Consider the following 13537-nt stretch of genomic DNA (forward strand, 5'->3'; position numbering starts at 1 on the left):
TGTGAATTGTATTTATCTAGAGATATCGATGTATATCGATTCGCACGTTATATTGACTTAGCAAAATTAAAGGCTTTTAAAAAAACAATATCGTTTCAACTGAATTCTACGAAACATGCAATTTTTATCGCACGATGCCGCACAATATGTAATGATACGGCCCATCTTAAGGGCACCCATGGTCTATCAAGTTATGGAAAAGCGTCAGGAAAGTCGGCCGCTTTTCCCCTTGCCCTTCGACTCAATATTGCAATGGGATATTGCATGAATATCGAACAACGGAATCGATGCATCGCAATATCGCCCATCCCTAACAGAATTGCCCTCCGATTCGGCATCCACTCCCATTTTCGGGATTAGCCTGCCTCATGGATGGCCGTCAGTTTCACGAGAAACTTAGCGGGAGATCTCATCCCGCTCGATCGATGGGGAAGAAGACGGAGTACTCGAGGAACTCCATCGAATAAAGGGGCGCCCTCTCACCATCCATATTTCCCGACTTCTGGCTCCCCTTGTTGCCTTCAGAGAACTCCCTTCGGCCCGCTCAACCCTTCCCGCCCCGTAAGAACACTCCCGTCCCACTCGCCCCTTTCCTCGCTTCCGGGTCCCAGCGCGGCCCTTACCACGTCGGCCCTCCATCGAGAGCCGTACACCTGACGGTCCAAAAGGTCTTTCGTATCGCCGTTATCTCTTTTTTTCAATCTTCAACATCGCCTCCCGTCTTAGGCGAAGGAGCCTTCTCCCTAACACGAGCGCGCGTCAATGATTCAGACGGCCTTTCAAGGAACTCTCCAACCGTCTGCACCCTTATCTCAATCCCAAGCGTCTTCGCCGCCCCTCCCCCAAAGATACCCTTTTACATCACTCCGCCCTCTTCATTTCTTGACCCCCCTCCGCTCTCCTACCCCACCCGTTTGACTTCTTCGCCCTCCTTCCAGAAAAAATGGAGACTTGAAAGGCCTCTCCACGTACATCATCGAGACAGAAAAGCTAGGGGTGATGTCCGAATGAGTCCAGTTACATAGATGCTCCCGCGCCAATAGAAGAATCTTAAAAGTTCCCATATAAATAAAATCAATAATTAAATACCAATGTTATCAGAAGCTGGAAGAATATGAGGTTTTGCCGATTAGGCCTAATTTAGAATATGCTGCTAATATTTGCGGTCCTCATGAAATCGGATTGATTGCCGAATTTCATAACGTGTAGCGTGGAGGAGTTAGATTTGCAAAATGTTGTTATGATAAACTGGGTAGAGTAGCAAATTATTAGAGGAATTAGGTTGGGAATCACTCATGGAGTTTAAATCTCTAGCATGAATTGGAAGGACGTTTCTTTAGCAGTGATGTTGAAAATTCATTATTTTCCTTATCGTACTACGTCGGGAGAGATGGTGTTAGTAAACTTAGAGAGAATAAGTGCAAAGAAAATAGATTAAGAAGTAATTTTTTTCACGAACGACAAATATAGCTTTCAAATACAGCTTATCTTTGCTTTCTCTCATCCGATTTTACTAGACAAATGTCTATGATTGAATCTGCAATAGTTTTACCACATATTCTGCCAACCTTGATACAATATCCCGGAGAAATATCAAAATGAGAGAATCGATTAATTTTGTATATTAGCGAGTTGGGACAAATACCCGGATTACCGGTTGACGATGATAATTACCGTTTGGACTTAATACTCGTTCAAGGGCGATTACGACCATTTAAGAGCTGTAAAACGCTGTAACATAACAAATTTCACTTCCGCTGGAAAGAAATATAATAATATGATCAAAAATTCTTGTAATGGCCAACATTTTTTCGCGAAATTTGAAGCAAACTGTTAACGGAAAATGGTTTCTCGCCTTCAAATGAAAATTCAATCGAACTTTCTCTAAAGTCATTCATAAGGAAAGTAAGCATTTTCAATTATAATAATGCATTACTCCATAGGTAATACATCTATTAGCTTCATTTTGACTACTCCATGACAGATATTCTCTCTAGATCGCCAGATTCTCTGCCGATTGTCCAATGGGCAAGCGAACTAGAATACGATAAGTGGGTCTTTGCTTCGATTTAAAAAGGGTGCAAATGGAGAAATTCTATCAAATTTCAATAGAGATAAGTTACATTAATCATGGCTCGTCGTAATAATAATGCTACCAGGAAAACTGAAAACGATAAAAATGACTTTTTAATATTTTTTTAATTTCTTACTCTGGCACCATTGGTGCATTAAGGGGGGAAGTCTAGAGAGTCTCATTCAATAGGAAAATGCCCCATTATAAACATGATGCATTTCGCTTCCTTTTCACTTGTGGATACACGAAATCGTGCGTGAAAATATTATACGAGATAACGATATTTACCTCCATGCGTTGGATCAGCCTATGGTGCCATTTACATGGCCAGCAAGGTTTAATTAAGATTCTGCGATTTAGTTTTCCGTCCGCGAAGAGACATTATGCGTGCCCTACTAATTAAATAAGGAGCAGTTCAATTAATGCCAGTGGTATCATGTTGTGGCAAGTGTAGGAATGGATTCATCGACTGATGGGAAACAGTTAAAAAGCCCCACGGCTCGGGTTTCAATGCCTTAGCATAATCATCACCATCAGGGGAGGTAACGGCAACTCTATTTGATACTCAAGCAGGTGGGAGGAGAGAGGAGGAGGGGGTGAGAAAGAAGGGAGGGAAATAAGGAGAGAGGAGGGGGGTCCCTATTATGAAACGGCAGGGGTGAGGGAAAAGGTGGGATTCATTCACAATGGTCACTTAAGGGCCACCAATTCTTTTGTTTTTTTTTTTGAAATTCTAGTCGGTTTAGAGTTACTCACGTCGTTGCAAGTTATTCGAGAGCGTTACTCACGTCGGTTGTAAGTCAAATGCACAATGTCCACTTTAAAATCGCTGGTGCGCTTGCAATTTGTAATATGTTTGGCAATATTGGTATTGAGTTGGTATTTCCTTTAAAAGAACTCAAAAGTTCTTTAGTTTTTAATATAAACATTTAGGGTGGTCTAACCTAAGTATACTCCGACAAAATAAATGCATAAACTGTGTTTTCTAGAATAAATTAGTGCAGCTTTAGTTTTTATTTCTTTTCAAGCAATTTAGTATTGATAACCACGGGCAAATTAATTAAAAATATCAACTTCTCCATGAAATTGCTCTCCAGAAAAAGGCAATTTGGAGAGACAATGAACAAATGCTAAGTGAAAGGCCGAAAGTAAATCATTCTCGTGGTGTTCAAGTCTGCAGGAATAGCGCGATAAGTTTAAGAAGGTTGACGAGATACGGATGTAAGCTACCTTTCCTCCATCACAGTAGAGAATAAATTAGGGAAATCTAAGGAACGGCCGAAATCTTGCTCACAAGTAAATAAACTTTTAGGGTGAATATTATTTAGAAGTAAGGAAAAATTGCTTATAATATCAATACAGTTTCATAAAACTAAACTGTATTTTATATACCTAAACCAATAAACGAATAAATGTAAAAATATTGTGTCTCCGATAAAATTGTTATTTTCAAGGGATCCATAAATAATATTTGAGCGAGAAGAGGGAAGATAGACGAACCCATCGCAAAGCTTTCGGTCTGCTCGTAAAATATTCAAGTCAGCGAATAAAAAATAGCCAAAAAACAAAGTAATTTTGTCAAACATTTAAAGTCAAGAACGAACCTTTGATGCTGTTGCCGGCAAAAGCCGCTGTCTTCGGTGTTTCAATCATAGCTTCACAGTGGGGTGCATCTGTGAACAAATTTGAAAAGTCAAGGGTCTAGCTTTCGATGGAACAAATATTTATTTTACCTCACTCGTAAACTCCTGAGTATTCTTCATGGATGCCTTGATTTAGATGAGTTATAGTGAATATAAAGCCAGTTGAGGCCACGGGGTATATTGCGAGCTGACGCCCCGATGCCATAAACCACGGTTCTAATCGATGCACCTGGTCTTTGTATTTACATAAGACCGCAGAGGCGTGGAGGTATTCAATTAGTTTCACATTAATGATAAAAGTCCTTGACGCAAGATAAGTTTGTAGGTATGCTGAGTGCGTCTTCAAGGGCGAGCTAAAATCTTGCGATCGGGTCTTTAGATAAGATTGTTAATCTTATCCAAATGTCTTATTAATGAAATCCTATTAATTTTGCAAAAATATTTATAATCTGAAATCAGAAGGCAGTTTATTTTGCCGGATTAAGAATAAATAAAACCTTCAGATTCAATGAGTCTCGTAACAGAAAATATTGTCTCAAGCACTGTAATAGAATATCTACAATTTAGGTCTTGTGCCAAATAATAACTTTCACTGAAATGGTGGAGTACGAAATGATTTAGGTAGGAATGCAATCGTTTTAGGGTGACGTCACAATCAACTGCCAAGCCTTCAATATGAAGGTGTTTAAAGGAGGAGTACTTGGAGTGTACTCCAAGCCTTTAAACAGGAGGATCATCTCCTCAGTAATGAACTGGAGACGAGATGAATGAATTAGTCGCTGTTAAAAGATGTGAGTCCAAGTCACAGGAAAGGTATGCGAGGCACGAAATGTTTTCTAACTCCGCGTTAATTTCTAATTTAACTTATCTAGTTTTTTAGAAGCTACCACGCTACGATACGAACGTAGCAAATGAATACCATATATTTGGCGTATTTTGTCAGCAAAATACCAGCATGTTCGAGGGAATCCATATTGATCTTATCCCAGATGGTATTTAAATCCATATTTTAAGTGACGTAAGAAATGATTTATTTTTCCTCGGAAAATTCAAAACAGAATTTAATATTGAACGCGAATTACCTCAAAATTTGGTTTGTTAATATTTACTGATATTCAATAAATATTGGGCCAAAATATTGATTACAGACGACGCAAGTTGTTTTATTTGCTATTTTTTTCCTAAAATGTCACTTTTTATTAGTATTGTAAGCAGAGTAATTCAATTCCCATACATTCGCTCAGAAACACGTCTCACCGAGAGGTGGCTTACTCACGCGAACGGGAAGATTCACTTTCCGAATCCCTGGAGCCTCTTCCCTTAGCATGCGACATGCCTAACCTAACTAAGTCGCGGGATAATTCGATGAGATGCGTCAGGAGTGGAGAATCCAACCCTCTCGTTAGGCGATGGGGTATAATAAGCACGAGCGATCTGGGGAACTCGTGATATTCAAACCATGGAAGACGTCAAGAACAGGATCCCCGAAAACTGCCGCAAAGTAATTTTTACATGGTAAGTCTGCGTTCCTGATTGAATCAATATGGTGCTTGATACCGAGGTTGAGTTTTAAGGACACCCGTACACCTGCGATGGTACGTCTTAAGCAGAGTTCACCACTTATTACGGCGATGAATTCCACCTTTGCTGGTGAGCAATCTCGTGCAAGTTTCCCATTACCTCGCGGGGTTCATCGGCCATACATGACGGCTGGCTACACTCGAGTGTACGCGATACTATTGTCTTTTATCACCAATTACCAAATAGTCGAACACCACGGCTGCGTGTCAAATGCGGAAAGATCACCCGCGTCGAATTAATATAACGGTTTAGCCAGGGCCGGATTCACCAGGGCGCCACCTAACCAAGTTTGCTGGGAGGGGTCTGTCGGAGACGAACCGCAGGAGGGAGATTTTTTCAGAGGCCTGGACATCATTTGAATCATTCAACTTCCTTTTATCTAGACTGATTGAAAGACAAAAATATTTTGTGCTGAAATTTTAAATTTTTTCATTCAAGTCCCTCTGAATGAGAGTTAATGAGTCATTAGAATGAAATATTTTGGAATGAGACGTTTTCAATGAAAATAATGCCATTTATCATCCGTAAATCGTTTTTACTCCGCGGAACTCAACATGTTTCAACAGTTAAAACTAACAGAAGCAGGGTATTTTAATAACTTGTTTTCTTTTAAGCTCATAACAAATCTAACTCCTGTGTAATTTATTCAGAAGATTTATTTAATGGAATATGAAGAATTCTTGGCATTTAGATACAAATTGGAGTTATTCGCAGTTCAGTTAAACTCACTCCAATATCAGAGCTGACGGAATAAGATGGAAATAATTCTTGAATTACATCGGTTACTTCAGCTCTGGCGTTATATTTAGATGCCATGTTCACCCCACAGGCTAACCATATTAAATGCATGGACAAAGAGAGAGATAATTGTATTTTTGCATGCCTGGTATATAACCACTTTCTACCCCACACCGTCGCGGTTAGGGTCCCATAGATGGATTATTTCAAGGCAGGGATGTGTCCGTTTAAACAATCGCTCAGTGGGATTGTTTAAACGGACAAAAGTAAGCAATATAGATAGAGTACATGTCACCAGAGAAAAATTAAATAAAATAATTCTTAACTGCACTCGAAGACTTTAAAACAATACCGTGACCCGTTGGGTTAAATGGAATAAGGGACCATTTGGTCTCAATATCGCCCAAATAAAGACATCTATCTATCTATTTATCCGTCTATCTACCCTAATTTATTAGTTTAAATATATCCCAGTTGACGGAGGGTTGCGGCTCAATCAGCCCCTGAGGCTAATAGCCAAGGGGGGGGGGGGCTGCCTATCGTGCCCTAGACCTGGCTACGCCACTCTCCCAAGAGAGAGATGATCCCTCAGAGAGGGCCCCTGTACTTCAGCGAACGACGCACACATTCCGGATCCAAATGCCCTCCAAGACAAACACTCGGCGATGGATAACTCCTCTCTCTCGAGTCGGGATCCATCGTTCTCCAAACTCCCTCCACATTGACACCAGCTAGGATTGCCCCAACCTCCTCCCTCCCTCCACCCCCCGCTTCCAGGGAAACATGCGCCCGTCTCTTCCGCCGCGCTCCTGCGAACGCCTTCACCGCGTACTCACTTCCTAGAAGGGGCGGGGACCCCAGCCGGAGGAGAATCCGACACAGATGCGTGCCTCTGAAAGATATATCTTAAGGTTGTTTTGAAGTGATAATACGATTCGATAATGCAGAAACAATACTGCCTAGGCATTAGAAATAGAGGAGATTTGAGCATTGAGATGAGAATTTGAAGAGGAATGAAAAGTGGACGAAAGGGTAAATATACAAAGATGTAGTTGGAGGTAGATTACATAGCTAGATAAATTAGATAGATCACATAGACAGATATATTACATAGATAGATTACATAGATAGATAGATCACATAGAAAGAATGATTGCATAGATAGATTACATAGAAAGAAGGATTACATAGATAGATTACATAGAAAAAAGGATTACATAGATAGATTACATAGAAAGAAGGATTACATAGATAGATTACATAGGAAGAAGGATGACATAGATAGATCACATAGAAAGAAGGATTACATAGATAGATTACATAGAAAGAAGGATTACATAGATAGATTACATAGAAAAAAGGATTACATAGATAAATTACATAGAAAGAAGGATGACATAGATAGATCACATAGAAAGAAGGATTACATAGATAGATTACATAGATAGATAGATTAATTTAATGGTTTGAAGCTGTTCTTTAAGAAAATTCCTGACCACCGAATAAATAAAATTGATATTTTTTCACGCAAAACCTTTATAATACTATCGGTTTTGACGCCTATGAGACATCACAAGGTCATGATAATGTCATCTATGCGTCCAATGCGGTACTCGTATAATAAAGATTTTGCCTGTAAAAATACCAAGTTTATTTTTTCAGTGATAGATAGGTTATCTATCTGCATGGTACTCTTCCATATTACATAAACTGACCAAAGGGGCAGAGAGAGAAATTTGAGGACAAGAAAAGAGAATGTATGGCGTTGAAACATAAGAGGCTGTGATTGAGAGGATAACGTTTGGCGGAATAGGCATGACGGAGTGAAGGAAGGCAGTATGTAGACGGAATCGCATAAGGGCGGAGCGTTTAGGATGCCAGCTAGAGACGTGGCAATCTATTCATAGAATTGAAGCATTGCTTAGGCCGTGGGTCCATCTAAAAACCTATTTCAAATGGTAAACTGCCATCAATTGTCATCGAAAATTGGGTGGCATTTTATAAATGAGTTATCACAGTTTTTCAAGTGAAAATTATAGATAAATATATCGATATATTAAATCGATAGGTATCGCCCATCCCGAGTAACAACCCACCCACGGAGGAAGGTTTGAGGAGAGTGGGTGGTGGATTGCTTCTAGATCTAACGTGTAATTCCCTGCGGCATCGCCTCACCTGCCTCGCAGCCCCCCCACACGCCGAAGAGGTCTGAATCCTCGCGTTGATTGGCCGTCTACACTCCCCGCCTCTTCCAGGCAGCGATGGAAATGCCACCAAGAGTCAACATCTTCCCCGGAGACCGCGAAAATGCGGCCGATCGAACGAGACAATCCCGACATTGAGCGACCTACACCCGGGACTCATTGAGGGTGCTTCTGAAAAGAGCGACAAATGGCCCGAGCCACGACCCTGCAACCTCTTCTACATTTCCAAATTAATCTTATAGTCGAGCACCGAAGAAGTAATCAACGGCAACATGATTGTTACACGGGCGTATGCAGGATTTTGCCAGAGGAAATGCGCTAGTATTTGCGCTCAACGAACGATATTATTTATCTCAATAGTTTCAGTCTCAACTTTGTGGAAGTTCATTTTAATAAATGAAAAAGAAAAACTTTGTTCCAATCCACCACTTTATTTCAGGTACGACTAGTTTCGACGCTACGGCGTCATCCTCAGGTACAAAGTTTACAGACACAATCATTGTATATATACCCTCTTCCAGAAAGGATGGGGGAGTTGTGGGAAGAGGGGGCGGGGAGGGAAGTACGGGAGTAGGTACGAAGGAATGGGGGGGAGGGTAGGAAAAAGCAGGAAAAGCGTTAGTGAGCGGGGGGGATAGGAAGGTGGGTTAAGAAAGGGGAAAATTTCGTTGGTCGGTATGGGTTGAGTCAATGGCTAATGGGGGTAAAGGTACGAGTTAGGAGTCAATGGGAGTTAGGGGGAAGGGATTAGAGGTTCTGTTTTTCTGTTATTGCTTGCTCTTTAAACTTTGCACCTGAGGATGACGCCGTAGCGTCGAAACTAGTCGTATCTGAAATAAAGTGGTGGGTTGGAACAAAGTTTTTCTTTTTCATTTATTAGAACGATATTATTACTGCTATTAATATTAGCAGCAGTCAACCGGGTTAGAGAAGGTTTAGGAAATGACATTACATAATATTATTGAACTCCCACTGCCTATTCAATCAACAGCAAACTCAAATGTCATATTGCGCATCATATCACCTCATTCCTTTTTGGATCTGTTCATTTTCACCTTTCTTCTTTCCCTTCAAAATGCCGATCCTTTTCCTCGATTTACTGCGCTCACCCAGAACTCTGTCTTTCTGCGCCGATGTCAGAATCTCCTTCATTCACTCTACATGTCTTCCCTGAATTTCTCCCAACAACTGCGCCATGCCTATTACTGCATCTTTTAATCCCCATCATGCAATTTCATTTTCTCCATTACTATCTACTTACACACCTTATGAGCAACCTTGTAGGCCATACCTATCTCCTTGCCTTCAAAGACACCAAAATTACACTCCCTGTTGAAGTTTTCACTAATATTTTCTACAAATCTTTCCTCAATGTACCCGCAGTCCATTCCCTTCCTTAATAAAGACTTTACGCCATTATTCTTATGTCCCTTCTGCTTTGATTGCTGTCAAAAAACTTCCTATTTGGATTTAATTGTCTTTGTTTATTTCCTTCCACTTCCATTTTAATTTATCCTTCCCAAACTTGATAACGCCATTGCCATCGTTTTTTATGATTGTTTCTCATCCCCACTATGCATTTAGCCAAAACACTGTACATTATAAGATTGTTTAGATTGTATATTTTAGCTATATTTTTTACCTTGACTCCTCTATTTAATACATTTAATTAAATGAATACTTCCGCCGGAAAGTTAGGGAAAGGGAAACAAAGGTTAAAATTTACCATTATTAATCTACATACTCAACCTGTTAAAGTCAGCTATTCGGCGATATGCACTTTTACGACGTACGACTGCTATGTCCTATACATCACACTTGTACGTCCCAAATTATCTCCTTATATCTTAAGTATACCTGGCTTTTTATACGAATTCGTGCAGTCTAGGAAGCATATTATAGCTTACTTCTGAAATAGAACAGTGGTTAAAGTATTACTTGTTCCAAGCAATTGACATTTATCCCGGAGAATTTCGGAAAAAAATGACTTCAAATTTTTATTTCACGTTCTATCTTTAGTTATATGCAGGTGTCACGTGTCCTTGCCCCCCCCCGTGATACATGTCGACCTTTCCGATGGCTTCGCTGCATTTGCATCAGAAGACGGTGGCCGTACCGCCCAAGGGAATCGTTTTTCCAAATAATTATCCACATTCATTTAAATTCGTAACCAAACATGACAACTACTGCTCGATTAAAAAATCTGCGCATGCGATTGAAACAAAATCCGATAAAATATTTGAAATAAACGACTGGAATGGTTTTCATTACAGCATTTAAAAGTGGGATCAGAAGTTAAATAAATCCAAATGACAGCTTCTCTACAGGAAACGAGGTTTTATTAAACAAACAATGTAAAATAGTTTTATTAGGAGAGAAACTGCTAAACCAGAGACCGTTCATCGAAATTTCAGTTCAATTCCAAGTGTGGAACGCTTAATGAGCTTTCGCCGTATTTTTACTCCAAGTCGACCAAATGTCTTCATCCTCAAAGCTATCATAAATATGATGCTTCGTGGAAAAGCCCATGAGGTATCCATTACATTATTCATCCAGAGACGCCACGTTTTATTTATTCTCACCCCTTGGTTGTGGCAGAAGACAGATGGCTCTTGAAAATGGGTCATGAAAAAAAATAATAAAAACTTCGCTGAAAGTGCAAATTATACGAAAATTTTGCCCAAAAAATTCACGGAGGGTGTTATTTCAGTAAAATTAATTTTCTCAAACCAACTCAATTGACTCAACACTTTCCCTAGGCAGATTAAACGGAAATATGGAACTCGGGGTTAACCTCGGTATTAAAGGTACAAAATGCATACATTTACGGATGAAATTTGTAACTCAACGAAAGCTGAACACTGTAAACATTTCAGAGCAGAGAAAAATATATGATGAGCCTAACTGAATTTTACGACAAATCCAATCTTATCGCATGATGCCGCGCAATATGGAAGGATACGGCAAATCTCAAGGGCTGCCATGGTTTTGCATTAGTGCAATGACGCAGTGTAGCCGATGAGAACAATCCACGAGCTACGAAACATTAGAGAGGAATTTAATGAGGGCTGCGTTTCGTAACACCTCAGACATCTTTTGGCTACATTTGAAATTCATTTCAGAAAATCCGCGGAAATATTAGAACGCAAAGAATTATTAGAATAATATAAATGAAGCTGAAAAATTGTAATGCATTGTACTGATATATGATGGCCATGAATTTGGTAAAATGGATCGCAATCAGTTGAAGTTATTTCTTTTAATAATTAAGTATATGATGGAACGTTATAATTATTTCAAAAAACAAAACCTGACATTGAATACTACAGACAGCAACTCTCCAATTCCGGTTAAGTCGTTTCTCCCTTCACTCCACCCGACATGTCTAAAATCCACCCCCCCTTTCTCCATTTCCTCAGCGATCTCTCCTGCACAGCAGTCTCCAGCATAACATTGCCAATCAGAAAGTTCTGCATCCATCTTTTGTGACGCGGTATTTAATTTATATATAAATTTTCCCCGATACCGCGAGACAAGGGAGGCCGCGACTCTACTTGTTTTGAGGGCGCCAGGCTAGCCGCGTGGCTAGCCGCAGAGTCACGCCGCTGGCTGTCACCTGGCCCATCACACTCCTCGTCCCAGGGGAGGGCTCGCTCACCTTTTATGTGCCCCGGGGTGGGCAGCGGCTCTTCAGCTGAAATCACGAGGGACGCTAGGAGGCGCATAAAAATTGACTACGACGAGTAAACTTCACAAGAACTATTTATTATCACAAGAAAAGGTGTGGGCGCTCCCAAGCAAACATGACGCGCGGTGCCGACGCCTGCTGGGCCACGATGTTGGGTGGCCGCTCGGCTGCAGCCGAAGATGGCCGCCTCGCTGTCGACTGCTGGCTCCCGATGTTCCGGTCGGGGCCTGCGGGGGGCCCACACGGCGAGGTCGGTTGCTGGCACGCGCACCCCCGGTGTTCGCAGGCTGTCGGTGACTCGACGATGATAGCACACGACCTTCTCTCTCGGGCATCTCACAACGAACTCTCCTTACCACGTGTTGGCCGGCACTCTCCGCGCGCGGCGCGCCCCGCTCCTCTTTTTTCTTACATACATTGTCGGCGCCAACAGATAGCGCCCCGCCGTTCTACGGCTCGCGAGAGAGGCGCGCGTATTCGAACTGGGCAAGTGACGCTGCGCCAAGCACAACGTCACATACCCCCTCCCTAAGCCGGACACTCGTCCGAGTGGACCGCTTACAAACGAGCCTGCAACTGAAACCTATGAACACAATATAATAACAACAATTTCACAGATTTCTACCAGTAGTTCACTCAGTTTTGAGATTCTGTCTTCAGCTATTGGATAGAAAATGGATAGCACAACTTTTTCTAATTTTAACCACATTCTCTATGAACATCAAGTAATACATTTGGTATGAACAAACTTTTGGCATGAATCTTTCATACATTCCAAGGGAATTTCTCACAAAATTTCAACAAAAGCATCACTCGCTCAGATAATTCACTCTATAAAAGGCAGTACGTCCTCAGCTCAAACACATCACACCTCGTTTGCAAACTTTCATTCACCACAATTCAAGGGCTATGTGCCATAACAACAATAATGTCCGACAGAGATTTTCACATCATTGAAAAATAAATCGCTCACTTTGACACACAGACAAGATAACATGAGGCAAACACACAATGCTGACCTATTGCATAATACCAAAATTCATAAGGAATTTTTTTGAGAGTGTGCTCCGTGGGCTTGGCGCTCGGAGAACTCACCACTTTGACGAGTGGATCTTGGTGCTATATATCGTTTCAAGTCACCAATATCTACTTTCGCGTTTTGCTTATTGGAACGCGTTTCTACTATATAGACTGTTGGAGACAGTTTTTTTAGTATCGCGATTGGTCCTTCAAATTTAGGGGCTAGCTTGGCTGAAAACCTATCAATCCCACTGGACAGATGGTGGGTCCTACGCATTACTAGGTCTCCTACATTAAATTCGATGTTTCTTCTACCCTTATTATACGCTCGCGCCTGTTTTTCCTGAGCTTTCTCTATGTTCTCGGCTACTAGATCTCGTAATAAGCCTAACCTATCGGCCCTCTTTTTCCACGTTTGTGGATCCAATCTGCTCTCTATGCCTTCCCCCTTCTCAAGCTCGCGCCGCAAACTCTTCACTGGCAGTGGATGCCTTCCGAAGTTCAAGTAGGCTGGCGAGATCTTAGTCGAGGCCTGCTTCGCGGTGTTGACTGCATGCCTTAGTTCGTGTAAATGCTGATCCCAGTCTCT

The sequence above is a fragment of the Hetaerina americana genome, unplaced genomic scaffold (genome assembly GCF_022747635.1).
Source record: "Hetaerina americana unplaced genomic scaffold, ioHetAmer1.1.p SCAF_6, whole genome shotgun sequence".
In the NCBI taxonomy this organism is placed as follows: Eukaryota; Metazoa; Arthropoda; class Insecta; order Odonata; family Calopterygidae; genus Hetaerina; species Hetaerina americana.